The following is a 27328-nucleotide window of genomic DNA, read 5'->3' as shown; positions in this document are numbered from 1 at the left end:
GAGCAATAGAAGTGGTAGCAGAAGCATCCCTCACAACCCACACTTGCTGTGCCTTGAAACTGGGAAGAAAACATTGCATCAGCTTTAAAGAAAGCCTTACAATCAGCTGAGGCCCCTCCCTGAACCATTTCTATAGACTCATAACTGATGCCCCAGCCCAAACTCTGCCTCGTTCAACCCAGCCTCCTCCCTGCAGCCAGCAATGGCTTTAGTCATGCCACTCCACTGCCTAAAAACCCCCACTGTCAGGTTAAGTCCAGAGTTCTTAGTGATGGTGAGCACGGCTTTTCATTACAGGGCTCCTCCCTTCCCTTGTCTTCTCTCAACACCTCCCCAGAGCCAGCATTACTTGTCAGCCTTCAAAGTTCCTCGAATTCACCTGTACCAACCACGTCCTCACTGACCCTTGTCTTTGCACACGCTGTTCCCTCGGTGTGGATGCTGCTTCTCCCCTCACTCCTTCCATCACACTGCCTGCCTGGTGACCTCTTAGTCTTCCTTCCAGATTCAGTAACTACACAAATTACTAAGAAAGTTATACATACATATATATGTTTTTTAAAAAGACGAATTATACTGGTATGAAAAATTTTACGTATATACCAAAAGAAAATAAAGGAGGAATGGGTAGACGTGGTCCCGGGGGAGGAGGAAGCAGGAATGGGGAGGCCTGGCCCTAACTCAGGGCCCCTCCCAGACTGTGTTTCCTGGCATTCTGGACCCATCCCAGGGAGGCCTGGCACACTGCCAGCCCCATTCTGTGAGTGCTTATGAGTGCCAAGGACCCCGTTATATGACTTGCTCAGCCAGGAGCAGCTGTGGATGCGAGTTCCCGCCAGTGCTGGCTGAAAGTTCCCACCCACACTGTTCTCCAGTGGGAGATGAGAGCTGGCCCTCACTGGAAGCCTTAGGGGCCTGGGCTGGCAATTTCCTACTAGACTTAAAGCCACAGAAAAAGGAAATTCTCCCTCCATGAGCCAGGACGCAGTGACTCGGGGTTTGGAAGTGTGCTAGGTTGAACTGCGGAGTGTGGAACTTCCATGCAATGCTACTTGTTTGCGGGGTCCTCTTGGGGTACAGGAGACAGGCCTGCCAAGCCCCTACTGGGTAACTGAGGATGCCCCTCTGCCTTTTACAGCCAGCATCCTCCCATATTCAAAGCACAAAGGAGATAAGGATGGCTGCTCAGAAGGCTTCATGAGGCTGCAGGGCCAGTGACACGGGCGTGGGAGGTGCCTCATGAGCTGTAAGCAGCACCCAGGTGGGCTCTGGGTCTCTGAGCCACCCACAGGGAGACTTGCAGTCAGGTGAGCCCTGCCCAGGAGCACCCAGCACAGTCTGGCTGGGTCCCTGGACTCCAGCTGTGGCACTTGGGGTGGGAACATGTGTGTGGAAGACTCTAGCTCAGGTACAGGGCGTTGCAGCTCCACAGAGGTAGGGCACTCCGGGGCTCCTCCCACACTCCCTGACAACGGGCCTGTCATCTCACCACATTTCCCTTTACCTTCTTCAGTGGCTCCCACTCCCACCTAGGCCCCCACACGGCCCCTCAGGCCCTGGGATGGGGCTCCTACTGCAGCTGCCAGGCTGGGACCTGTGCTGGGCTGTGGCCTACCCAAGGGACAGTGCTGTGAAGAAGAGAAGTGGTCCAGGGACAGGCAGGAAGGAAGGCACGCTGGAGCAAAGGCTCCCACAAACTCATTCACAGAAAGAGAGAGATTTCCATGGCAACCTGGTACACTACAGGCGGGGGTGGGTGTGTGTGAGTGAAACAAAATACTCATGAAACAGTATTTCCCTTTCCTGTACAAAATACACTCCTATACTTTATATCCTAGTCTGCTTAAGTTCTTTTTTTTTTTTCTTTTTTAAGAGACAGAGTCTTGCCCTGTCGCCCAGGCTGGAGTGCAGTGGTATGAGTATAGTTCACTGCAGCCTCGAACTCCCGAGCCCAAAGGATCCTCCCACTCAGCCTCCCAAGTAGCTAGGACTACAGGTGTGCATCACCATGCTCAGTTAATTTTTTGAAATGTTTTCTAGGGACAGGATCTCACTTTGTTGCGTAGGCTGGCCTCAAATGCCTAGCCTCAAGTAATCCTCCCACCTGAGCTTCCCAAAGTGCCGGGATTACAGGTGTGAGCCATTATGCCCAGCTGGCTTCAGTTCTTAATGCTGGTTGATAATCCACTAAATGAAGTCACAATCCATGAATGAGTCTCACTCACAGTCTGCCAGTCTCAGGGCTGGGAGAAGTGGTGGAGGCTTGGGGAGCCAGGCATAAAGGCAGAGAGTGGTTGCCCTGAGTTTGGCCTGGGAGTTGTGGGAGGCAGTGCAGTGTTTGAAGGGAGGGCGAGGCGTATGGGTGACCTGCACAGACTTGAATCCCAGGGACTCCTCAGCAGTGCTGTGAAAGGGCTGTCGCTGGCTGAGACTGGTCTTAACGGAAGGGAAATGCACTATCTTGTGTCCTGCAATCTGGGTCAGCAACTCGGTCATGTCATCTGGGATGCAGGCTCCTTTCATCTTTCTCCTCCTCCATTTCATGGCTCCAGGTTCACCACTGCACAGTAATGGCCAGAGCAAGAAAAGGACCATTGTGCCCTGTGCCCCCTTCTTAGGCACCAGGAAGACTTTCCCTCTGTCTTATTGAACAGTCAAGTATGTGTCCCTAGCTAGGGAATGTGAACCGCCTAATGGCGTGGGCAGTGACATCCCCTTACTGGTCAGAGCCTGTACCTCTCACCGGAAAGCCCAGTTGGGGAGCTCATTCCACAGAAACAGTGTATAATGAGAGAATGTTCTCTGCAACAGTTTATAATGAGAGAATGCTCTCTGAACTGAAGCCAGCTGGGCATAATGGCTTACACCTGTAATCCCAGTACTTTGGGAAGCTGAGTTGGGAGGATTGCATTTGAGGCTAGCTCTAGGCCAGCTGCAGTGTTTGCTGCAGCAGCATCTGTAACAGGAAAAAGCTAGAAAACCCCACATACCCTGACTAGGGCCTAATTGAGTAAATGAGGTTTTATCAACTTGACGGAAGATAATTTTGACATTGAAAATACAGTGGACCCTCATAACTCCTAGATTCTGTATTTGCAAATTCATCCACTTGCCAAGACGTATTTGTAACCCCCAAATTAATACACTTGGCACTTTCACAGTCACTGACATGCTCAGAGCAGCGAAAAACTTGAGTTGCCACACATGCACACACATTCCCAGCTGAGGTCAAGCAAGGTGACACTCTGCCTTCCTGTTTGAGTTCTTGTGCTGTAAGGTGTCCTTTTCGAGGTCCCCTTAGTGCTGCGTGTTCAGAACCAAACTCCCGGCCAGGCGCGGTGGCTGAAGCCTGTAATCCCAGCACTTTGGGAGGCCGAGACGGGCGGATCACGAGGTCAGGAGATCGAGACCATCCTGGCTAACACAGTGAAATCCCGTCTCTACTAAAAAATACAAAAAACTAGCCAGGCGAGGTGGCGGGCGCCTGTAGTCCCAGCTACTTGGGAGGCTGCGGCAGGAGAATGGCGCAAACCCGGGAGGCGGAGCTTGCAGTGAGCTGAGATCCGGCCACTGCACTCCAGCCTGGGTGACAGCGCGAGACTCCGCCCCCCCCCCAAAAAAAAAAAAGAACCAAACTCCCACTCATTTTGCGTGAACAGAACCAAACTCCCGAGGGATGCTACAGTGGCAGGAACATGCGCACATCTGTTTGACAGAGCTGTGACTCTTGAGGAATTTTGCACGGCAACTGCCTGATGGGGTCTGAAGCACAGCCCCAGGATAGGACTTGTCTTGTTTTCCCCCCCTTTTTTTTTTTCTTTTTTTGAGACAGGATCTCACTCTGTCACTCTTGCTGAAGTGCAGTGGCACAGTCAAGCCTGTCCACCTCCCAGGCTCAAGTGGTCTTCCCATCTCAGTCTCCCGAGTAGCTGGGACTACAGGCATGTGCCACCATATCTGGGTAATGTTTATATTTTTTTTTAGAGACAGGGTTTTGCCATGTTGCCCAGGCTGCTTTTGAACCCTTGGGCTCAAGTGATGCCCACCTTGGCCTCCCAAAGTGCTGGGATTACAGGCGTGAGCCACTGCACCCAGCTGTTTTTTCCTTTTCGGGAGTGTGCATCGAAGAGCTATTTGGACACCTGTGTTCATAGCAGCATTATTCACAATAGCCAAAAGGTGGAAGCAAGCCCAGTGTGTATAAGCAGATGAGTGGATAAACCAGCCATGACACACATACGCAATGGAATAGTATTCAGCCTTGAAAAAGAAGGACATTCTGACACATGCTACAACACAGATGAACTTTGAGGACATTATGCTAAGTGAGGAAAGGCAGTCACAAAAGGACAAACACGGCATGATTCCATTCATATGAGGTACCCAGAGTGGACAGAAAGCAGAATGGTGGTTGCCAGGGACTGTGGGGAGAGAAGAATCGGGAGTTGTTATTTAACAGGTGCAGAGTTTCAGATCTGCAAGATGGAAAGCACTCTGGCGACGGATGGTGGTGATGGTTGCATGACAGTGTGAATGAATATGAATGCCAGTGAACTGTACACTGAAAAATGGTTAAGATGGTTGATTTTGTTATATGTATTTAGCCACAATTTTTAAAAAGAGAGAGAGGTATATAGTAGACAAGAGAGCCTGGACTTAAACAGCATGCACTCTGCACACCTGAATGCGAGGGGCAATCGTTTCCTTCATCCTGAAACATCACAGTGGCAGAGGGAGCCTTCGTGGCATCCAGGTTCCCACTGTGGGCAACAGCTGTGTGTGTCCTTTACAGAGCCCATGCCTGCCTGGCCCGTAGTGGAACCAGGAGACCCCGGCTCACTTGTGTGCTGATGACATCAGCCGCACCCATCGTGACTGGGGTCTCTTCCTCTCGGCCTGAAGTTTTTGAGGCTTTATGAAGCCTGTGATCACCTGAATACCAGGGAAGAAAAGGAGAGGCAAAGCTGTCATGAAAATTAAGAGGTGCAGTAAGAAAAGGAATTTGGGGTTGGCAGTACATGAAACCTGCCATGCTGAAGCAACGCCCAGCTATGCAGAAAAACCTGCCACCAGGTACCCACCCCGGGCACTCCTCCCTGCTTCTCAGCTCCTTGTCTGCCCCACCCCAAACCCACACCTCCCAGCCACAGCCCAGAGCCCTGGCCACACAGACCTGAGACCATGCATCTTTTTGACATATACTTCACCATTCCCAGGGCGTCATTACTCAGGCAGTGTCTGTCTCAGAACCTCTCAGTGGGTGAGCCCGGCCCCTGTAGCAGCCCCTCTCCCGCCCATGAGGGGCTTCCAGCTGCTCTGTGCAGGAGAGCAGATCCAGTCTCCCCAACGGCCGTCCTCCTTATCTCTTCCCAGTCAGAATTCTCCAGTGAGCCTCCAATGCCCACGCAGCTTTCTTTTCTTTTTAAAATGTACATATTATTTGTTTTGGATTAATTTAAACATGAACATGGTCCTACATTCAAAACTGTCTCCAAGCCAAGTGATCCTGCTCCCCTGACACCAAGGCGTGGACTGGCTGATTGGGTCTCATTCTGGAAACATTCTGTTCACCTGCAACAAATGCACATATGCACAGACACTCACACATGCATTTTCTTATTTTTCTGCATAAATCATAGCACACTGGGTACACTGGTCTGTGCCTTTACAGATTCTTGGAGCTTGTTCCATTTTGGAATACAGAATTTTCTCTCTTTTTTTTTTTTTTTTTTTTTTTTGAAGATTGCTGAGTGTTTCACTTTGCAGACATAATTGATTTAACTGGTTCCCTCTGAATGAAGGGGTCATTTCCTAGCTTTCCTGTAATCAACAGGCTGCAATAAACAACTTTTGTATTTGTCATTTTGCTCACATGCATCATTTGTAGGACAAATTCCATTAAGCGAAATTACTTAGTTGAAGAGTATGGGCATTTAATGTTTTGATCAATAATGCCAAAATAATAGAGTCGTTGATGACACAGTTATTTAACCTGGAGGTGGCAATGGACTTCAACTGGAGGCTTGCAGACGGACACTGGGGGGTCTGTGAGTCCTTAGATTTGTAGGCAAAAGTTGTGTGTGTGTATAGGTACATTTTTCTTGGTAGCTAAAGCTATCATCAACTCATAAGAAGGGTCTGTGCCCTCTAAATGTTATCTTGCCCACCCAGCTAATTGATCTCTCATCCCTCCTTTCCAAAAGTGAACTTCCCATCCTTTAGAGAGGCCCCTCTTGGACGTTCCCTCCTCTGTATCCTTCTCATGGAACGTCCCTTCCTGCCCTCTGTGCCATTCCAAATGGTTATGGCTACTGCAGCCAACATTCACCATGTGCCAGACAGACTCACCAAACCCTCACAAGGCCCAGATGATAGAGGGGCCAGTGAGACCCCTGCTTCCTCTATTTGATAGACAGGGACACAGAGGCACAGACAAGCTAAATAACCTACCCACCAGGCAGAGCTGGGATTCAAACCCAGAAGGAATGGCGCTGCATGATGCATGGAGTGGAGGTGAGAGTAGAAGTAGAGAGCTGGCCTCAGGTTTTCCGAGCCCTGGCCACCCCGCCTGGGGAACTCTCAACAACGCAGCCTCCCTTGCCTGTTCAAGCAGACTCTCTGGGGCAGGACCCAGACCCTGGGACTTTCTTGAAGTCCCCAAAGGGTTCTAGGAGTAGCAGGACAGGACTTGGAGTGCTGCCCGGAGGGTAGTGCTCAGTTATACGTGTATTTGAGAAGCTCTTTGCCCCCACACCACATTTTTTGCCGGTTTCTTTTTCTTTTAAAGCAGTTTTCAAAATAATAAGCATCCTCCAAAAGTGACCAAAGAAGTTTTTGTTTTAAGTATCATTTTGAACTCGTGAATTTCACCTTAGTTGGTGCATTCCAATCCATTGTAGCTGTAAGAAGCCCAAGCGGTCCCATCTTTGGCCAGCAGGAGCCTGCTGATTCCTTTTAAGCAGACCTCAGGAGCCTTTGGAAATTTTCTCACTATCTGGTGTGGTAACATCCAGGCTCAACCTCCCTCTCCAAACCTGGGGTCAGCCCTTTCTTCCTGGACTCCAATCTGGGTGTTGTTACCCCAGTTATTATATTCTGGTTCTTAACCAACTTTCTAACCATGAAGGAGCTCTTCTTCATGTTCTAGAGAAGAACAGGTTTTAAAAACCTATTGTTAAGCTCCATCTTTCCTTAAAACGTCCTTTCAAGTGTCAGTTCAGCCGTTTGGAAAATTTATTTAAGACTGTGTGTGTTTCTTATAGAAAAGGATTTTGCCGGTGTTGTGCTTGAAATCTACTTGCTCTAAAGGGCTCACTGTAATCAAATATTTCTCCACTTTGAGGGCCAGCCCCAACCATTGAAAAATATCTCCTGCTCTGAGGAAATACAAAAATAAGCATTAAAATGGGAAAGCAGTTTAGGCCACCATATGAGCTTTAAGAAAAAGTAAAAACAAATACTCAGTTTTCACAACTATAAGGAATCCAAGCTACACTACTTGAGACAGAAATGAGATCACGAACTCCACCGGGTTTAAATCCACCTGTAGCCCTTGGCTCTGGTCCCTCCTACTGTTCAGAAGGTAGAGGGGTGTGGAAATAAGAAGTGAGTGACTTTCTTCTGCAGAACATTGATTCTGCAACATTGAAGCCATTGCAGGAAGGTTCCCACGACATTTGAGTAGATTCCCAAATGCTCAGAGGCCCCTGGCCTGTTGTGAAAGGCAGTACAAGGATCCCTAACCCGTAGCTGGAACCCAAAGAGAGGAGGCCGCTGATGGGCTCCCTGAGACTGCCAGTATGATATCCCCATCAAGGCCCCTAATGCCCCAGGCAGAACTTGGCTGAGGCTCTAGCAGGCCACCCTACGGCATATTCTAGGAGCCTCTATCTGGCCCTGCCCTTGGCCGTGAAATCTGGTTTCAGGGCAAGAACCACAAGTGTCCTACACCATGTCCAAGTCCCCCACCACGCACTGCCTGTGTGACCTCAGGCCCCAGTCCCCTCCAGTACAGTATTACCTCATGGACTGTGGCAAAGATTAAATGTGCGAATGTAATATACATATGTAATATGCATATGGCTGTGTCTGGCCAAGGAAGCTTCTGATGGCAAGATGGGGACTAGGACCTCTCTGCAGACACTGACTGGCAAGATGCAGCAGAGGTTCCCTTGCTGTCCCCATGTCTGGCACAGGTGAGCTGGCAGTAAGCAGTGGAAGGTATCAAATGGTAGTTCTCTGGTCTTTCCAAGGGAGTTAGAATTGTTGTGTGGACTAAACGAGGCAGTCTGAGTGAATGCATTTTATTAACTGTAAAGTACCTGGTGAACCACTAATAACCAGCATTATTTGGGTGCTGTTCACATGCCAACATTTTAATGCACTTCTCATGGCTTGGCAGAGAGGTCGCTTGGCAAGTGCCTTAAAGCTGAGCCCTGGTACCTTTCTGAAGCATCAGCAGCCCTTGCCACTGGGATTGACACGCAACAGCACAGTTGAGGGGGAGCCAGAGGACAGCGGCTCCCATCCCTCCCGCCCCTCCCTAGGACAAGTCGGCCTTGACTCATTCTTTGGCAGTCTCAGACCAGCCTAGGACTTCCAAAATTCACTTGGATATTGATTGTTAAACGGGAATTTGCTCCCAGAACTGGTGCTTTAAGAGGCGACCACGCTGCTGGAGCTCTTTTCCAGCCCTATAAAGCTGTGATTATACTCTTTGCTGAGGAGTCTCTGCCTTGTGGTCAACTTCCTGTTCTATTCTGGCTTCTCATCTCCCTTTTCTTTTTTCTCCTTAAGAGACCATGAATACTCCATAAATTCAAAGACAACAGCCAGACAACAGCAAGTGGAAGTCTCAGAAGAGAAAGGGTGACATATCTGTGTCTATGTATTGGCCAGTTGTAAGATAAGAACTGCTGGTCCCAGAAAGCCAGGGACATAGTTTGGAAAGCAGAACTGAAGTTGTATATCTTTTGCCTGAGCTACGCAGAAAAGAGTGAAGGCAGGGCACATTGGCTCATGCCTGTAATCTCAGCACTTTGGGAGGCCAAGGCAGGAAGATTGCTTGAGGCTGGGAGTTTAACCCAGCCTGGGCAACACAGCAAGACCCTGTTTCTACAAAAAATAAAATAAAAATTGGCCAGGTGTTGTAGTGTGTGCCTGTAGTCCTAGCTACTTAGGAGGCTGAGGTGGGAGGATCATTTGATCTCAGGAGTTGGAGGCTGCAGTGAGCTATGATTGAACCTCTGCATTCCAGCCTGAGTGACAGAGAGAGACTCTCTCAAGAAAAAAAAAAAAAAAAAGTGAGTGAAGTGCTTTGGTCTAGAAAGTTTCTAATACATCATTCAGAACTGAGTTACCCCCACAGACATGAGCTTCCAAACAAAATTCACTAAACATAAGAGGAAACAAGCGAACAAGAATAGAAGTTAATGGAAGCCACAAACTGCAGTATCAAGCTATTAAGGCCAAATGAATGGAATTTTCAGATATTGAATACAGAATGAATACCAAGCAGGAGTAAAAAAAAAAAAATCCACATCTCGACACATGGTATCACTGTTTCACAAACTGCAGAATGCCAAAGACAGAGTAAAGACTAAATACAGCCAAATAAGGAAGACAGATTCCTACAAAGCAAGAGTTCAACTGACAGCTTACCTTTCGGCAGCAACCGTGGAAGCCAAAACACAACAGAAGCGTACGGAACATATACAGCACGGCGGAAATACATCTCGGAAGTGCGGAGAGAAAATAATTGTCAGGGGAAATTTCAGGACGTTTTCTAATAAATCAAACTGACTACTACCCACTGACCTTCACTAAAGAGATTACTAAAGGGTGCACTCCAGGAAAAAAGAAAATTGTGTCAGGAGGAAAATCTGGAATGCAACAATATCTTCATGACTCAAAATAGAGAAGAATTTCTTAAACTTTATAAAAAACATAGTCAATAAAGGAAAAGATTGACATATTCAACTGCATTAAAATTATAGGCTTAGTTAACCAAAGGAAGCCATAAAGTATGTAAGTGCTAGCAGAATATATTTGCAATGTTTATGACAGCCCACGAAATTTGCACTGTTATCAAGAATTCCTATGAATCAATAAGAAAAAGAAAAATCTATTTTAAAATACTTAACTGATAAAAATATTAAAAAGACTTTACAGAGGAGGAAATATTAATTGCTAACAAATATGCAAAAATAAGCTCTATCTCATTAGTAAACAATTCCACATTGTCAGTGAGCAACAGGGAACGTGTCACAGCGTGCTGTGAGGTTAACTGGGTGAGGGGATGTGGTCCACTGAGGACTCCAGGTCCTTTTTAAAGAGACAGCCACAACTCATTCCAGCCTACTCTGACCTGAGAAATGGGTACACTGTGGCCAGGACCCATGGATTTCTATAGAAATGACCCAAATCTGGATTTTTCATGTGAAATATCCTGTTTTAAATGTTGGCAACTTATTCAGAATTGTTTAAAAGTGTATATGCCAAAACTGCTTGAGCCAAGAAGACACATTCACAGGCCAGAGTTAGTCGAGAGTCCCTCTGTTTGCAACCTCTGCATTAACCCCTTGATTTCCTAACAACCGGATCTGACTTAACCATGACTCAGAGGAGCCAGCCTTCCTTCCCCATTTCCTGCTTGGTTCCCTCCTAACTTCACCTGAGCTTTTAACTAGAGACAGAAAAGAGATGCCCTGCAAAGGGAAACATGCTCCACACTAGCTAATGAAGCCCCTCCTTTAATGCTTTTATCTTCCAGATATTTGGGTTCTAGGTCTGGATCCTGGTAGCCACCACCCGAGTAGCCCATTGTTGCAAGGATGGGTGATGTATGTCTCACTCACCACATTTCTCATCTCCCTGATGTTCCTGTTGTCTTCCTTGTTTGGATTTTACAAAAGATTTGAATCCTGGGGAGTTCTGGTAAGAACCAGCAGCATGGCTCCTCCTGGTTGGATGTCCTGGGTTGGGTGAGGACAACTGGCCTTTCCGGGCAAGGAGGTATCTTGGGCTAGGCTCCTATGGAACCAAGACATTTTATCTTAGTGTGTTTACTACCAGGCCAAAATGAAGACATTTCTCTGCAAGAGTAAATCACTCCTTGTATTCCCCTTCACTGCCTTCCCTGTTAGGAGAATACACAATGCCCTGTGATCAAGCATATTCTCATGTGTTTCCCCTAAATTTTGTTCCTGGTAAAATCCTTGGAGCAATATTGAAGAAAAGGCTAGCAGGAAGCAAATCACTCCATTCTCAAGGCCCTATGACAATCCCTGTGCCAAGTTATTTCTTCCATATCCCACATAAATTTTATGCAAATATATATATATATGTGTGTGTGTGTGTGTGTGTATATATATATATATAAAACACTCTACAAATAGTTTTGGATGTAGATGCTTTCATTTAATATTATGTCATTAATTTTTATGTTGTTTCATCATCTCAAAAAATTGTTTAGAAGTGTTCCATATTGAACAATTAAAGACATATTTAAAAGTACAAAATATTGTATTGTAAGCCCTCATGTAGCCATAACCAAGATTCCAGCATTTATCAAGATCTTACCACATTTGTTTCATCTAGCCTTTGTCCCTACTAAGGAATTTTAAGGCAAACTCCATACATCATGTCATTCTTTTCCACACACTTCAGTATGTTTCCAAAAAAACCCACAAACTTTCTCACATTATCACATGTATAAAAAGTTATCAATTCCTCAGCATACCTAAGATAGTATACAGTGATTCCCCCCTATCTCTGGAGGATAAGTCCCAAGACCCCCCAGGGGATGCCTGAATCCTCAGATAGTATTGAACCCCAATGACGCTATGCATGCACTTCTTTTTTCTTCTTCACAATTTCACAGACAGACAATTCATTCTTACTATAGATCTTAACAACCTCAGCATATATTTTTCTTTCCTTATTATGATGAAAGCTTTCACCTTTTCACTTAAAGAAAGCACCCTATGACTTCTCTTTGGCATATCTAAATTGCCAGCATCACTACTCTTGCAATTTGGGGCCATTATAAAGCAAAATAAGGATTTTTACTTATTATTTACATATTTATTTATTTATTTTTACTGACTTATTTTTTTACTTATTTTTATTTACAGTACCACCACAGTCAATCTGATAGCCCAGAGAGGGACAAAGTGACTAACATGGGTGGCACAGACAGTGTAGATATGCTGAACAAAGGGATGGTTCACCTTCCGGGTGGCACAGGGTGGGACAGTGCAAGATTTCATCATGATACTCAGAAAGGCACACATTTAATTTTTAATTTCTGGAATTTTTCATTTAATATGTCAGACCAAGATTGACTTTGGATAACTGAAACATACTGATCTTTATTAATCTGCCATTGCTTACGACATAGACATTATGTTTAAAATACTGTGTATTAGTCTATTCTCACTCTGCTATAAAGAACCTGAGACTGGGTAAATTATAAATAAAAGAGGTTTAATTGACTCATAGTTCCTCATGGTTAGGGAGGCCTCAGGAAACTTACAATCATGGTGGAAGGTGAAGGGGAAGCAAGGCACACCTTACATGGCAACAGGAGAGAGGTGGGAGGTGAAAGTGCCATACTTTTAAACAATCAGATCCCATGAGAACTCGTTCACTATCCTGAGAACAACATAGGGGAAATTGCCCCCATGATCTAATCACCTCCTACCAGGTCCCTCTCTTGAAACACGTGGATTACAATTGGAGATGAGATTTGGGTGGGGACAAAGGGCCAAACCATATCATTACAACCCCAGTCCCTCCCAAATCTCATGTCCTTCTCACATTTAAAAACACAGTCATGCCTTCCCAATGGTCTCCCCAAAGTTTTAACTTATTCTAGCATTAACCCAAAAGTCCAAGTCTAAAGTCTTATCTGAGACAAGGGAAGTCTCTTCTGCCTATGAGCCTGTAAAATCAAAAGCAAGTTAGTTACTTCCAAGACACAATGAGGGTACAGGCATTGGGTAAATGCTCCCATTCCAAATGGAAGAAATTGGTCAAAACAAAGGGGCTACAGGCCCCATGCAAGTCTAAAACCCAGCAGGGCAGCCATTAAATGTCAACACTCCAAAATCTCCTGCGACTTCATGTCTCATATTAAAGTCACATTGTTGCAAAGAGTAGGCACCCAAGGCTTTGGGCAGTTCCACCCCTGTGGCTCTGCAGAGTAGAGCCCCTGCAGCTGCTTTCACACACTAGCATTGAGTGCCTATGGCTTTTCCAGGTGCCTGGTGCAAGCTGTCAGTAGACCTACCATTCTGGGGTCTAAAGGATGGTGGCCCTCTCCTCACAGCTCTACTAGGTAGTGCCACAGTGGGGACTCTGTGTGGGTGCTCCGACCCCACATTTTCCTTCTGCATTTCCCTAGTAGAGGTTCTTCATAAGGGTTCCACCCCTGCAGCAGTCTTCTGCCTGGACATCCAAGCATCTCCATACATCCTTTGAAATCTTGGCAAATGTCCCTAAACCTCAATTCTTGCCTTTTGCATGCCTGTAGGCCCAACACTGTGTAAGCTGCCAAGGCTTGGGGCTTACACCCTCTGAAGCAATGGCCTGAGCTGTACGTTGGCCTCCACTGCTGGAGCTGGAGCAGCTGGGATACAGGGTGCTGTGTCCCCAGACTGCACGGAGCAACAAGGCCCTAAGCCTGGTCCACAAAACCATTTTTCTCTCCTAGGTCTCTGAGCCTGTGATGGGAGGCGATACTGTCACGATCTCTGAAATGCCCTGGAGATATCTTCCCCATTGTCTTGGGGCCTCTCGTTACTAATGCAAATTTCTGCAGCTGACAGCTTGAATTTCTCCCCAGAAAATGTGTTTGTCTTTTCTACCACATGGTCAGGCTGCAAATTTTCCAAACTTTTATGTTCTGCTTCCCTTTTGAACATAAGTTCCAATTTTGGACCATCTCTTTGTGAATGCATATGATTGTACACTTTCAGGAAAAGTCAGGTCACATCTTGAATGCTCTACTGCTTTGAAATTTCTTTTGCCAGATACCCCAAATCATCTCCCTTAAGTTCAAAGTGCCACAGATCTCTAGGGCAGGGGTGAAATGCCAACAGTCTCTTTGCTAAAGCGTAGCAAGAGTGACCTTTATTCCAGTTCCCAAAAATTTCCTCATCTTCATCTGAGACTACCTCAGCCTGGATTTCATTGTCCATATCACTATCAGCATTTTGGTCAAAATCATTCAACAAGTCTCTAGGTAGTTCCAAACTTTCCCACATCTTCCTGTCTTCTTCTGAGTACTCCAAACTGTTCCAAACTCTGTCCATTACCCAATTCCAAAGTCACTTCCACTTTTCAGGTATCTTTATAGTAGTGCCTGACTTAAGCATCAATTTTCTGTATTAGTCTGTTCTCACACTGCTATAAAGAAGTATCTGAGACTAGGTAATTTATAAAGAAAAGAGGTTTAATTGGCTCACGGTTCTGCATGGCTGGGGAGGTCTCAGGAGACTTCCAATCATGGTGGAAGGTGAAGGGGAAACAAGGCATCCTTACATGGCAGTGAAAGAGAACGGGGAAGTATCACACTTTTAAACAATCAGATCCTATGAGAACTCCCTCACTATCGCGAGAACAGTATAGGGAAACTGCCCCCATGATCCAATCATCTCCCACCAGGTCCCTCCCTCAACATGAGGGGATTACAATTTGAGGTGAGATTTGGGTGGGGACACAGAGCCAAACCAAATCACACTGCAAACAAGAAAAGCAGGAGTCTGTGGGGCTGGTCTGCCTCATTTGCTCATTCTTTACAGCTATGTAGCCAAAAAGGAAAGTGCTCACCTGAGTGATGTGGCCATGAGTGGCTCTGCTCTGCATTTCCAGGACAGCCTGTACCATGGGACCACTGGCATTCTGTACATGAGTGCTGCTGTCCTACAAGTACATGTTACGATTGTGTCTGAGGCCCAGGACCTGAGAAACTACTACATTAACACGGGAGCCTTGGTGAGTGAGCTAGCAGGAGACCACAAGTCTTGGCTGGAGGATGTTTAATGCAGGAGGCCTAACTGCTTGTGCTGTATAGACCCTGAGACCTCAAGTAGAAGGAGCCATGGGGGCAGGGGAGAGGGATGCTTGTCCCTGTAAACATGTGCACCCACATTCAGGGATCTTCTTTTACCTTCTATCGTTCCCACCCCAGTTTTCCTCTCTCTTAGACACCCCCACATTGTCTGCAGAATTTTTTTTTCCAAAACACAAATTGGAACAGGTGTTTCTCTCCTACTGAAAATCTGTCAATGGCTCCTACTGCCTTTGGAATGGGGCCCACATCCCTCAGTATGACTGAACTATTCTAGTGTCCTTTGTGTCAATAACAGAACCCTAGAGGGGTAATGTACTGGTTGCGGGACCACAGGCGAGATGGTCCAGCCACAGGGTGGAGAAAGCAGGACCCCCAGGCTTCAGGTCCCCTGGGGCCTTTCGTGCCTGCCATTTACCAGCCAGCTCTCCTCTCCTTCCCTTGTGGGATGGCACCCTCACATGGCAGAGAGCTCACAGCGACACATTCCTCCTTTGAAGTGTATATTAGTTCATTTTCACGCTGCCAATAAAGACATACCCGAGACTGAGCAATTTACAAAAGCAAGAGGTTTATTGGACTCACAGTTCCACATGGCTGGGGAGGCCCCACAATCATGGCAGAAGGCAAGGAAGAGCAAGACACATCTTACATGGATGGCAGCAGGCAAAAAGAGAGCTTGCGCAGAGACACTCTCATTTTTAAAGCCATCAGATCTCATGAGGCCCATTCACTGTCACAAGAACAGCATGGGAAAGACCCACCTCCATGATTCAATCATCTCCCACTGGGTCCCTCCCACAACACGTGGGAATTATGGGAGCTACAGGGTGAGATTTGGGTGGGGACATGGAGCCAAACCGTATCAGAGTGGCCTGACCTTCCTGAATCCTACCTTGAAAACTTCCAAGGAAGGACTCCAATAGCAAGACTACATCTGTTCCCATCCCTGGATCAGTCACTGTGGCCAGAAGGCCCCATGTCAGCCTGGCGGCTCTTGCAGTCTCATGTGGCCATGGCAGGAGGAAGGGGTTCATGGTGGGGTGCTGTCTTCAGAGTAAGTTTTGGGTTCCAGGGAGCACTGTGACCCTCTGGTGTGGCCACAAGATATTAGAGCTGCCTTCCAGCCTGTCTGCCTCCCTTCCTTCTTCATCAGGTGAGTTTAACTTCCTAAATTTGCAAGCCTAGCAATGACCCCTGGGGCCCTCCATGACCCAGCCTGTCCCCAGCAAGGTCCCCTGCTGTTCACCCATGGTCAGATGCCCCAGCTAGACCACCCTCCTGGCTGCCCGTGAGCACACAGACATGCAATCATGTGGGACCTTGGCAGGGGTAACAGTCTGGTGGCTCCTGCCTCCTTCTGTCCTCTTGACAGGGCCTTCTCTGATGTCCCCTCCCCTGAGACCTTGGTATTCCGCTTTCCCCTTCCCTGCTTCATTTTCTCCCGGGCATTTACCTCCATCTAACCCATGTATGTGTTACTCATCTATCTTGCTGCTATCTGCTTCTTCTCTCTCAAATGTAAGCTCCATGAGGGCAGGAATGTTTGAATATTTTCTTCACTGTTATACCCACAGTTGTTCTTGAAGGAAAGCAGATGCACAAAAAATATTTGTTTACTGACTGACTGAATGAGTAGCCTGTAAGTGGACAGTGGGGCAGAGTGGGGCTGGGATGGTTGGCAGGGCCCGAAAGCTATTGAAGGTGATGGCCCTACCCTGAGAAAAGAGCAGAGCCATCACATAGCTTCAATGTGGGGCAACACGATCGTGTTCTCCCCATGAGTGAGAAGTGTCCTCACTTGTCCACTTCTGCCTGCCCTGCCCAAATCACGGAGCAGATTCGAGGGGCAGGGCAGGCAGAAGTGGAAAAGTAAGGCCATGAGGAGTCCTGGCCTGGGATGCCAGTGGCTGAGACAAGGGAGAAATGCATGTCCCATGAGCTAGGCAGGGAAATCAGTAGCCTTTGGGGTGGCTTTGCACATGGCTGGCAAGGGAGGCAGGAGGAGTCGGGGGCCACAGGCATCAGGCTCAGAGAGCAGATTAAGAAGAGGACCCTGGGGCCCACTGAGCTTGTAAGGCTTTTGAAGAAACGTCAGAGTCTCAGTGTGAGCCAGGAAGAGCTGGAGGAGGTCTGAACATTCACAAGGAGCTGATGAGCTGCTCAGAGCAGAGTTCTGGGCCAGCAAGTGGAGCTGTAGGGGCGGTCAGAGCATGGGTTTTCTGGAGGTGAGCAAAGGAGAGTGGGCCTCGGGCAGGAGGTCAGCGTGGGATGTGGGCCCAGGGCCGGAGTGGAGGTGAGCCTGCTTCACAGCCAGGTGCAGGGAAGCACATCTCAGTAATAACTAGAGGCTAGACTTGAGAGTCAAAGGCGAGCTCCTGTTCAAAGGGAGGGACTGTGAGGGAGCATTACCAGTTCCTCCCCTAAATCTGCAGAGCTCAGATCCCAATTTGTGCCGCTAGATTCACTCAGTTAGATCTGGTCCTCCTTGGGACACCAGCAGGTGATGAGCTCCCTAGCTCCAGAGCCTCTCTCTCCCTCCATCAGTCATCTCCAGTGCTGCAGGTACCTCTGGCCAAGCCTGATTCCTGGCACTGTGCCTACCCGTCACCCTCCATCATTTCCTGGGCTGGGAGAAGGGTGTGATGTTTCCATGGTGATGCTGGACCACCCCCGTGCAGAAGCTTAATCACCATGAACTTTTACTGATTCAGTGGCCCAGGACTCTGTGTATAGGAGTAAAATGGGATTGTAAAGCCCTCTACCTCCCATGTATGCTTGTGTTCTCAGAGAAAGAATGTTGGAATTAGTGGCAAAATATCTGGGGTGAGTCAAGGCCCCACGCAGATGCCTCTTCTATTCTAACTTACTTGCCAGCAGGGTCCAGGAAACACACTGATTTCTGAGTCCACATCTAGGATCTCTATCCCCTGAAGGGCCACACATCCAGCTCACTGGTTCCAACCCACTTTACTGCGTCCCACTGACCAGAGTCCACCCTCATTCCACCCCAGTTTCTGTGCCTTGGGTCACACCTGTGGGAGATTCTAGCCAGGTGGAGTATCTCTGGCTTGTCTCCTCCCTGCCCTGCCTCGCCTGACACAGCCCCTGAGGAACTCCACCCTGCTCCCCAGTCCTCTCCTCCCAGCCTTATTCCTGCCTGGCCATCCTCAGCCCTGCTCAGCACAATGACAAGGCCTCGTCCCTTGCTGGGTCACAGCCACTTCTCAGAAGCATCACGTCCTCATCTGACAGATGAGGAAACAGCGCAAATTTCACATCCAGAACACATTGCAGTCAACACTTAGATCAAGGCTTCTTAAATGTCAGCCTCTGTATTTCCCAACCTTTTCTTCCTCATCTCAGCCCTTAGCCATAAGAAGTTTTCAAAGGACAGACCCAGTTCATCAGAACATGCAAAACATCATCCCAGGAACATTAACTGTCCCGGGGCATTCTGTCTTCTCACTTTCTCATTCTCTGGGATTTGATAAATTAAATGTGCGGTTTTAAGTGTCTGAAACTTCTGTGACAGTCAGTGCCCCTGACACCTATTCCTGCCTTCTCCTTTGTTAGCACACTCTTGAGATTGTACTGTGCCTGGCCTCCCTTGCAGCCAGGGCTCAATTCTGGCCACTGAGAGAGAAGCCAAGGAATGCTCCAGGGCTGGGGTTGCTTTCCTGATACCGTGGTCAGATACAACTGCTGTCTTAGACTGACTTTCCGGGGACAGACTCTGAGACGGAGAGCCCTGTGCATGCGTTTACTGTGGAGGCTTTTGGGAGATGCACCTGGGACAGATGAGGGAGGCAAGATGGGGCAGGGGGAAAAGGTGGCTGGCAATGAGGTTGCAAGTGAGGCTGTGGCTGACACTGCAGGGAGCTCTGGAGCTGGTTGGCCCTGCAGCTGCCCTGCCTTGAGCCAAGTGGGCAGAGCCTTCGTCTCTCACTTCACCCAGTAGTCCCCAGCAGGGGTGAAGGCATCTGTAGCAGCTGCTCTCCCCAGCAGCTGTAGGGAATGCCTTGGCTTGAACAGGTGACCTGGGCAGGGGGCCACCACATCCACTACACTGCCACCTCCTCTTCCTGCCTGGGACGAGGACTTCACAGCCAAAGAGATGGCAAAAATAGAAGCCCAGATGCTGGCAGCTGTTCGACCAACACCAGCCACCTCTTTGAACTTCGTAAGAAGTCCAAGATGACAAAATCCGTTCCCCACTGTGCTCAGCTCACGATACATGCAGCTGAATGCACTGCAGCCTGGTAGAAGTGAGCTTTCCCACCTTCCACTTCCTCCGAAGGTTCACCAGGGTCGTCCCTCCAAAGCCTGGTCCTCCCTCAGGCCTGATCCAGAGACTCTACGTCCAGAATGGACCTGGAATTGGTCTTCTTCCTCCTACCTCCCAGGCCCTGCCCACGCCCTCACCACTGGGTACTGCGGAACCTGCATTCCAGAGTCAGGCAGCGTCTCCAAGGACTTGGGCCAGTCTCTTAGCCATGGTCAGATTCAGCCCATCTCTGGCCCCAAATCCTTCGCTGCCCTCACGATAAAGTTCAAACCTTTTGGAAAGTGACCTCCCAGGCCTTAATTGCAGGTATGACCTTGCCGTATGTCCACCTGCATCTCCTGCTACCCGCATCGCCCAGCCCTGATGGTTCAGTGTCAGCACAGCAGCTGTGGCCAGCTCAGCGCTGCTGCTGCATCCATGCACGCGGTGGACATTCTATTCCCTCTCCTTAGGAACATGAAGCCCTCTTCTTGTCTCTTCTCATCTACATGAAAAACTCTTGTTATCTTTTTATCTCAAAGTCTTTCTCAACCCCCCAGCCCTTCCATGCAGTTAATCATTGCCTCCTTGGGCACCTTTGCACCTGGGGTGCATGTTGTGCTGTGCTGCGTTACCCACTCATGCAGTGCTGGTCTCCCCCACAAGACTATGAGATTCCATGAGCAGAGGTTTGGTTCTTGGATGTTTTTATCATCTTTGCCCTTCCCTATGCCCAGCATCCTCCTCTGACCCCACCAACCTCAGCTCTGAGTGCTCTACTCACACTGTTGACAGGAATGGGGACTTGCAAAGGCCATAGCCAGGCTACAGGGATGGATGACATGGCTGGCTCTTAAGCCCTCCCAGTCCTTACCCCCAACCCATGGTCTACATCTCAGGGGAAAAGGGGTGTTCTCTGCTTCTTTCCTTTTCTCCTTGGCCTGCACTATTGGGGATTGGTTCTTTTCACTCTAGCTTCCCACCTGTGCAAAGAGGAAGAGACTGGCCTGCCACTGCCAGGACCCGGTCCAGCTTTGGTGGCCCTTCAGGGCCATGCACCATGCACAGCCAAGGCTATCCTGGCTGTAGGGAAGGCTGGCCAGCTGAGGAAGGGCCCAGCTTGATTCCAGGCCACCTCTGGCTGTGGGCCCAGCACTAGTACGTGTTGACTTAAAAGGAAGAGTTTGAGGCAGAAAATATAAAGAGTGTACTTGAGCCAAAGTGAGGACAGTTGCCTGGAAGACTCAGACCCAAGTAAGCTTGGAAATAAGCTTCATTGGGTCTTCGTTACAAGCAGTTTTTTAAAGGCAAAAAGTGGGGACAAGAAGTGGGCTGATATAAACGCGTCAGGAATTCTCATTTGTTTTTAGAAATAACATTGAGGCCAGGCACAGTGGCTCATGCCTGTAATCCCAGAACTTTGGGAGGCTGAGGCTGGCAGATAACTTGAGGTCAGGAGTTTGAGACCAGCCTGGCCAACATGGTGAAACCCTGTCTCTACTAAAAATACAAAAAAATTAAGCCAAGCGTGGGCAGCAGGGTCAGCAGCACAAACTGGCATCTACAAGGGCCTGGAAGGCCTGGACAGGCAAGGTGAGTCCCCCCACCAGGGGAATCCTGGGTGTGTGGACAGCCAGGAGGCCAGAGCTGAGTGCAAAGAGCCAGCAAAGGGAGAGTCCCATCAAGGAACCACGGATGGGGTCCCCATCACAAAAGCACCACGGCATGAGAGAATGTGACTGCTCAGGGCACAATCTGGCAGAGAAAACTCCAAGAGCCCCAGAGGCCCAGGGTTCAGCCTTTTCCCCTGCTCACTGGCCCTGGGCGGAGGAGAAGGGGTGGAGAGAGAGGGTGGGGCCAAAAGAACAGTTATTAAATAGAAGAAAAGGTAAAGTGAGAACGAGAGAAAAGCCCTCCATTGGCTGCCCTTTCTACGAAGGTTTCTAAGCCTGGGTTGGGGAGGGGGATGTTTGGATTGGAAGATTGCAGCTTTGGTTTCAGACTGCACTGGATTTTCTAAGACCTGAAAAACAAAAACATTTCTTAATACCTGAGAGCCACGTGTGGCTACTGAGCCCTCGAAATGAGGCTGATCTCATTTCACATAGAGATGTGCTATGAGTGTAAAATATACACTGAATGCCAAAGAATTGGCACAGAAAGAAAGAATGTAACATATCTAAAAAATTCTTCTATTAATGCATATGTTTAAATGATAATGTCTTAGATATCTTGGGGTTAAATAAAATACTTATTCAAGTTTATTCTACCTGTTCTATTTTCCTAATGAGCCACTAGAGCATGTAAACTTAAGTATGCAGCCGCTGTGGCTCAGGTCATCTTTCTCTTGGACACTGCTGTCATGAGGAGAGAGCCGAGATTTCTCCCAGGGCTGGAAGGAGGGCTCTGCTTGGCATTTAAGGGGGTGGGAGAGGAGAAGGAAAGTTACTTTCCCATTTTCCCAACAGACTATACCATGCATTGATGACACGGGCCATCAGAAGCAGCTGCATGTGAATTTCCCACCAACTCTTTACTGTCTGGATCAGTTACTGTTCTGGATGAAAGCATGGGCAGGTGGTCTGGTAATTCTTGGGTGATAAAAACTGGATCCAACGTTGAGTCTCCTTCTCTTCTTCTGCCGGTCCCCAACCCCCGCTCCAGCCTGCTGCTGCCAAGGGGCGTCATGGTAGGCTGCATCACTCTTCTTCAGGCCTTCTTGTCAAAGCAATTCTAACCCTCCCAGTGTGGAAACAGGAAAGGGAGGACGGAAGGGCGGTAGGCACGGTTTCACTTGGTGGGGGTCTGCGGTGTGGTCTGGCCCTGGCAGAGGTGGAGGTGGCCTCTTTCTCAGACAGGTGTTCTGACTTCTGTGGAGATTCTCCCCCACCCTCATCCCACCACACTTGCCCTCCAGGTGCTGCACTGCCACCTTTGGGTGCAGACACTGAGGAGGGAGCAGGCGCTCTGATCAGCTTGGTCGCTTACTCCCTCAGCCCCTGGGCAGCCGGCCTCACCTCCAGCCCCTCAGATGGTCCCTTTCCACAGGAGCTGCCACCACCTCGGGCCACCTCACTCTCTTACCTGGCCTCTCCTTGATGTGAACATTTTGGTTCTTCTTTCCCATGATCCACTTGGGCTCCAACGTGAGAGCTGGCCGCCATGAATAGCCTGTTGTTGGTTCTCTGGCTTGTCCAAGCTTGGATCTGAGGCCAATCCCTATGTCCCTCAAGCGGCGCGGGTCCCAGTTAAACTCTTCAAGCAAGCTCCTTAACGCCTTTACTTCAGATGAAGTAGACCAGCCGCAGCCCTCTCCCTCCCCTCGGGATGGATCCTGGCTCCCAAAAAGTTCTTTCTGAGGCCCACCTCTCAGCCTTCCCTCCCTTAATGAGAGTGAGCTTTGAGGAGCCCTGCGAAGCGTTTTCCCCAGTCCCTCCATGGAGATTTTGCAGGTGGTTGCCCCAGAAGAAAAACACAATTAATCGCAAAGCCCTCTCGGGATATTTGACAGGAAAAGAGACGCTAATGTTGAGGAAAGTCAGAAGCACAGTGGATTTGGGGGTTCCCATGACAGCCGCCCGCCCAGTTCTGCCAAAATCTCCCTTATAAATGTATCCTAAAGCAGAGCTGCTCCGCGGTCATCTCCAATCTCCCTATGTGGGCCTCATCAACCAGCAAGCGCGTGACACACCTGACGTCACGGGGCTGTGATCCAGCACATGGAGACGGCTCAGCTCTCGGCAGGGGCTCCAGTCTCTGTTATAGAACAATTTCGTTCGGCACAGCTGTGCACCTGCGCAGTAACACCCTCTGTGCTTTCAGATGGTCAAGTCGAGAACCCGGTCCTCAGCTTCTAATAGATTGTACTTGGCCCTCCTCCCTTCACACTTCCTGAAACGTGGCGTCGTTATCTCTGGCTGCCTCCCCTGAACTTTCCGTTTAAGCATCTACTGCACACATGCAAAGCAAAAAGGACTCACTCGCTTTCATATGCATACATTTATAGAGTGTATCTGAACATCTTTCCATGTGATTGTAGTGTAGTGTACACATTGTAGTGTTTCCTCATAATGGATCCCAGAATCCCTACAAGGCAGGTGTAATGAAACCCCCTCCCAGCCTGGCTTAAGGCAACCTGTTTCTATTACAGTCGTTTAAAAAGCAGCGAGCGAAGCAGGCTCTGGCCAGTAGCCTTCGATAAGCCCTAGATGTCTTGCTCTGTGCCCAGCCTATGCCCTGACCGCCCGCCTGACCGAGGGCTGCCAGTCCCCCAGGGTCACCACCACCAGCTTCTCCTCTGCACTGCCCATTCCTCTCCTCCCTGTCTCTGAGTCACTATGGCCCAGGAAGGTTTAGAATAAAGTACAGAATTATTTGAGAACTAACAAAACCCCCAATAATATTAATTCTTCATATAAGTTCGCACATAATTCACAAATTCTAGGTGTCTTGTCATGTTTAAAAGAAATTGATTCTACTGGCTCTTCTTTTCTTTCTTTTACTTTTTCTTTTTTTTTTTTTTTTTTTTTTTTTTTTTTTTTTTTTTTTTTGAGACGGAGTCTCGCTCTCTCGCCCAGGCTGGAGTGCAGTGGCCCGATCTCGGCTCACTGCAACCTCTGCCTCCCGGGTTCACACCATTCTCCTGCCTCAGCCTCCTGAGTAGCTAGGACTACAGGTGCCCGCCACCACGCCCGGCTAATTTTTTGTATTTTCAGTGGAGACGGGGTTTCACCGTGTTAGCCAGGATGGTCTCGATCTCCTGACCTCATGATCCGCCCTCCTTGGCCTCCCAAAGTGCTGGGATTACAGGTGTGAGCCACCGCGCCCGGCCCTGTAGTGCCTTTTAAATTTTTTTTCCTTGTGTTCACTTCCGGGTCCGGCGTCGATCCAGATGCCAGGCGCCCTTTGCATTCATTCCCGGCTGCATCTGTGGCGACCGCAGCGGCTCGGGCAGCGACTCTCCGGCCAGCGGCGGCGGTAGGAAGCACCGGCGGCAGTGTAGGGACTGAATCCGAGCCGCGCTGCGTTATCTCCCTCTCTCGCTCCTTCCCCTCTACCTCGCTCGCCAGCTCCCTGCGTGGTTCGCTTTCCTCGTCCCGCCGCCCGCGGGTAAGACGTGCGGCCGCCACTGCCCCCTCGGGAGCTTATGGACAGGCTAGGGGCTCTGCCCGCGCCCGGGACCGACGCCGCTGCTCGTGGCCGCGCCTCTGAGGGAAAAAATTATACGCAAATAAATATGTGGCAATGAAGCTGGAGCCCGTGAAATCAAAACACCACAGCTACATTTGGAAAACAGATTCTATAAGCGGTTAGGACCTGGAGATTGTATACCTCAAGTTTACTATTTCTGGCCTTGTGGTAAATACAATGCTATGGTGCTGGAACTGCTGGGACCTAGTTTGGAATATTTGTTTGACTTCTGTGACAGAACATTTTCTTTTAAAACACTTCTCGTGATAGCTCTACAACTGATTTCTCTCATGGAATATGTCCATTCAAAGAACTTGATATACAGAGATTAAAACCTGAGAACTTCTTAATAGGACGACCAGGAAACAAAGCCCAGCAAGTTATTCATATTATAGATTTTGGTTTGGCAAAGAAACATATTGATCCAGAGACAAAGAAACACATACCATACAGAGAACATAAGGGCCCTATGGGAACAGCTAGATATACGAGCGTAAACACACATTTAGGAAAAGGACAAAGTAGAAGAGATTATTTAGAAGCTTTAGGTCACATGTTCATGTATTTTCTGAGAGGCAGTCTTCCTTGGCAAGGCTTAAAAGCCGACACATTAAAAGAGAGGTATCAGAAAATTGGAGATACAAAACGGGCTACACCAATAGAAGTGTTAGGTGAAAATTTTCCAGAAATGGCAACATATCTTTGTTATGTAAGAAGGTTAGATTTAAAAAAAAAAAAAAAAAAAAAAAAAACACACAAACCAGACAATGACTGCTTACGAGAGGTTTTTATTGACTTGTTTGATTGAAAAGGATATATGTTTGATTATGAATATGACTGATTGGTGAACAGTTGCCTACTCCAGTGGGTGCGGTTCAGCAAGATCCTACTCTGTCATCAAACAGGGAAGCACATCAACACAGAGATAAGATGCAACAATCCAAAAACAAGGTTGTAAGTTCTACAAATGGAGAGTTGAACACAGATGACCCCACCGCAGGATGTTCAAATGCACCCATCACAGCCCCTACTGAAGTAGATGTAATGGATGAAACCAAGTGCTGCTGTTTTTTCAAATGAAGGAAAAGGAAAACCATACAGCACCACAAATGACTCTGGACACAGACAGATCCTGGGGAGTTACTTACATGTTCATCTGCTGTCTTGTGATTAAAATCATCTCTGTAGATGGAACAGGAATTAAAAGAAATCAAAGAATGTGTAAGCAAAAAACTCAGTTGTATGTAAGAAAACCCAATTCCCCTTGAGAAAGAGAAAGAGCTGGAGTCCTTTAAAATAAACTGCCTGTTTTTCCTTCTGTGGCTAGTGAGCCTTATCTCTCCCTTTCCCAGGCATTGTGAAGACCCTGTTTCTCTAGCTGTAGCTGCAAAGTCACTAGACAGATCATCTCAAGTCGTAAAACATGTTGTTCCTTGAAAAGTAAGAAATAATGTAATGCATGTCTTAATTGAATAACTGTCTTTGTTTCTCGCTTCTGTAATGTGCTTCCCCCTGCACAGATCTCCCCCTGCCCCACAAAATGCTTAAAAGGTAGCTTGACTCTTTGTTCAGGGCTCAGTCCTTTGGATGTTAATCCGACTGGGTCGGTGCACCTAGATAATTAAATAATTCCTCCTCAACCCCTTGGTCTCTCTGATTCCTTAATTATCCCGCAGCATAGTGACCAAATATATTTTCAAGGACTCACTCTTAGAAACAAAAATGTCATACTTTCATACTTCATTCTGTGGTTGGCTCATATTCATTTTTTTTTTTCTAATTTAACTTTTATGGAAGCTTTAAAGTTTTGTTAAAACGTGAGTGCTTTGCCCATCAATGAATGGAATGGACCAATGAGGTAATATTGACGAATGTAGTTCTATAGAACATTTTTCAGAAGTTCTTCTGTTGTAGAAAGCAGTACAGTATCTTAAGAGTCAACCAGTTATATACCTAATCTGGTTTTTTATAACTTCTGTAAGAGCATAATCGAACAGGATTTTTTTTTCTCAGTGGACAATACAACAGAGAAAACAGAGTTGCCCAAATATTTAAAAGAAGTTACTCCTTGAGAAGTTCATATTTTGGATCATCTTCATTGATTTCAGTATTACTGATGGTACTGTTATTCGTAAGTCATATTAACATTCTCTCTGTGAAATCATAGTACAGTCACTGCCCAGAGGTATGGAGGAAAAAGCAACGTGGGTTTGGCAGAAGGTAGTGGTAAAATTAATCTTAAGTAGTGTGGTAAATATGTGTTCTGCTTTTATTGCACCACTATGTGAAGCACTGTGTTGCAGAAGTGGCAAAACTGCTTATTTTTTAAAATGCAAAATATTCGTGTAATGTAACTTTATGCTTCCAAATAATAATGTATGTTAGAAAGCAAGAAATGAATACTTTGAGAAGTGACATATGTTGGAGTTATAAAGAAATACACTAAGGAGAAGTAGTGATTGTGAATCTTGTTGCAATGTATAAGGTGGAAGCCTAAAGAAATCTCACTGAAACCTACTGCTGAATGAGTACATTCTCCCTTAAGCAGAAAACTATGGATGTGCCATGCAATGGTGTCTGTGTAATTACTTTGCTCTTTGATTAAAAAATAAGACACCCAGCAATAAAAAGTGGGTCACTCTATGCCCTCTGTGTACATTAGTCTCTTGTATTCAACTTTGCTGATTCTCTGGAATTTTCCTACTCTTTAGTGTAATTCTGATGATTAAAAAATATTTTGGAAAGGATGGGTCAGGTGCTTTGTCTCCATAGTCTTTTGAAGTGCCTGCATATGAACA

The 27328-nt window shown here is 47.6% G+C and overlaps 1 pseudogene; it reads left to right on the top strand.

Annotated features, from left to right (window-relative positions):
- The first annotated feature begins 24557 nt into the window (after positions 1 to 24557).
- On the top strand, positions 24558 to 26170 carry LOC105496041 (casein kinase I pseudogene; annotated as a pseudogene).
- The last annotated feature ends 1158 nt before the right edge of the window (positions 26171 to 27328 follow it).

The sequence above is a fragment of the Macaca nemestrina genome, chromosome 13 (genome assembly GCF_043159975.1).
Source record: "Macaca nemestrina isolate mMacNem1 chromosome 13, mMacNem.hap1, whole genome shotgun sequence".
Classification (NCBI taxonomy): Eukaryota; Metazoa; Chordata; class Mammalia; order Primates; family Cercopithecidae; genus Macaca; species Macaca nemestrina.
The sequence above is the reverse complement of the archived record's forward strand: the minus strand, read 5'-3'. Positions and strand labels throughout refer to the sequence as shown.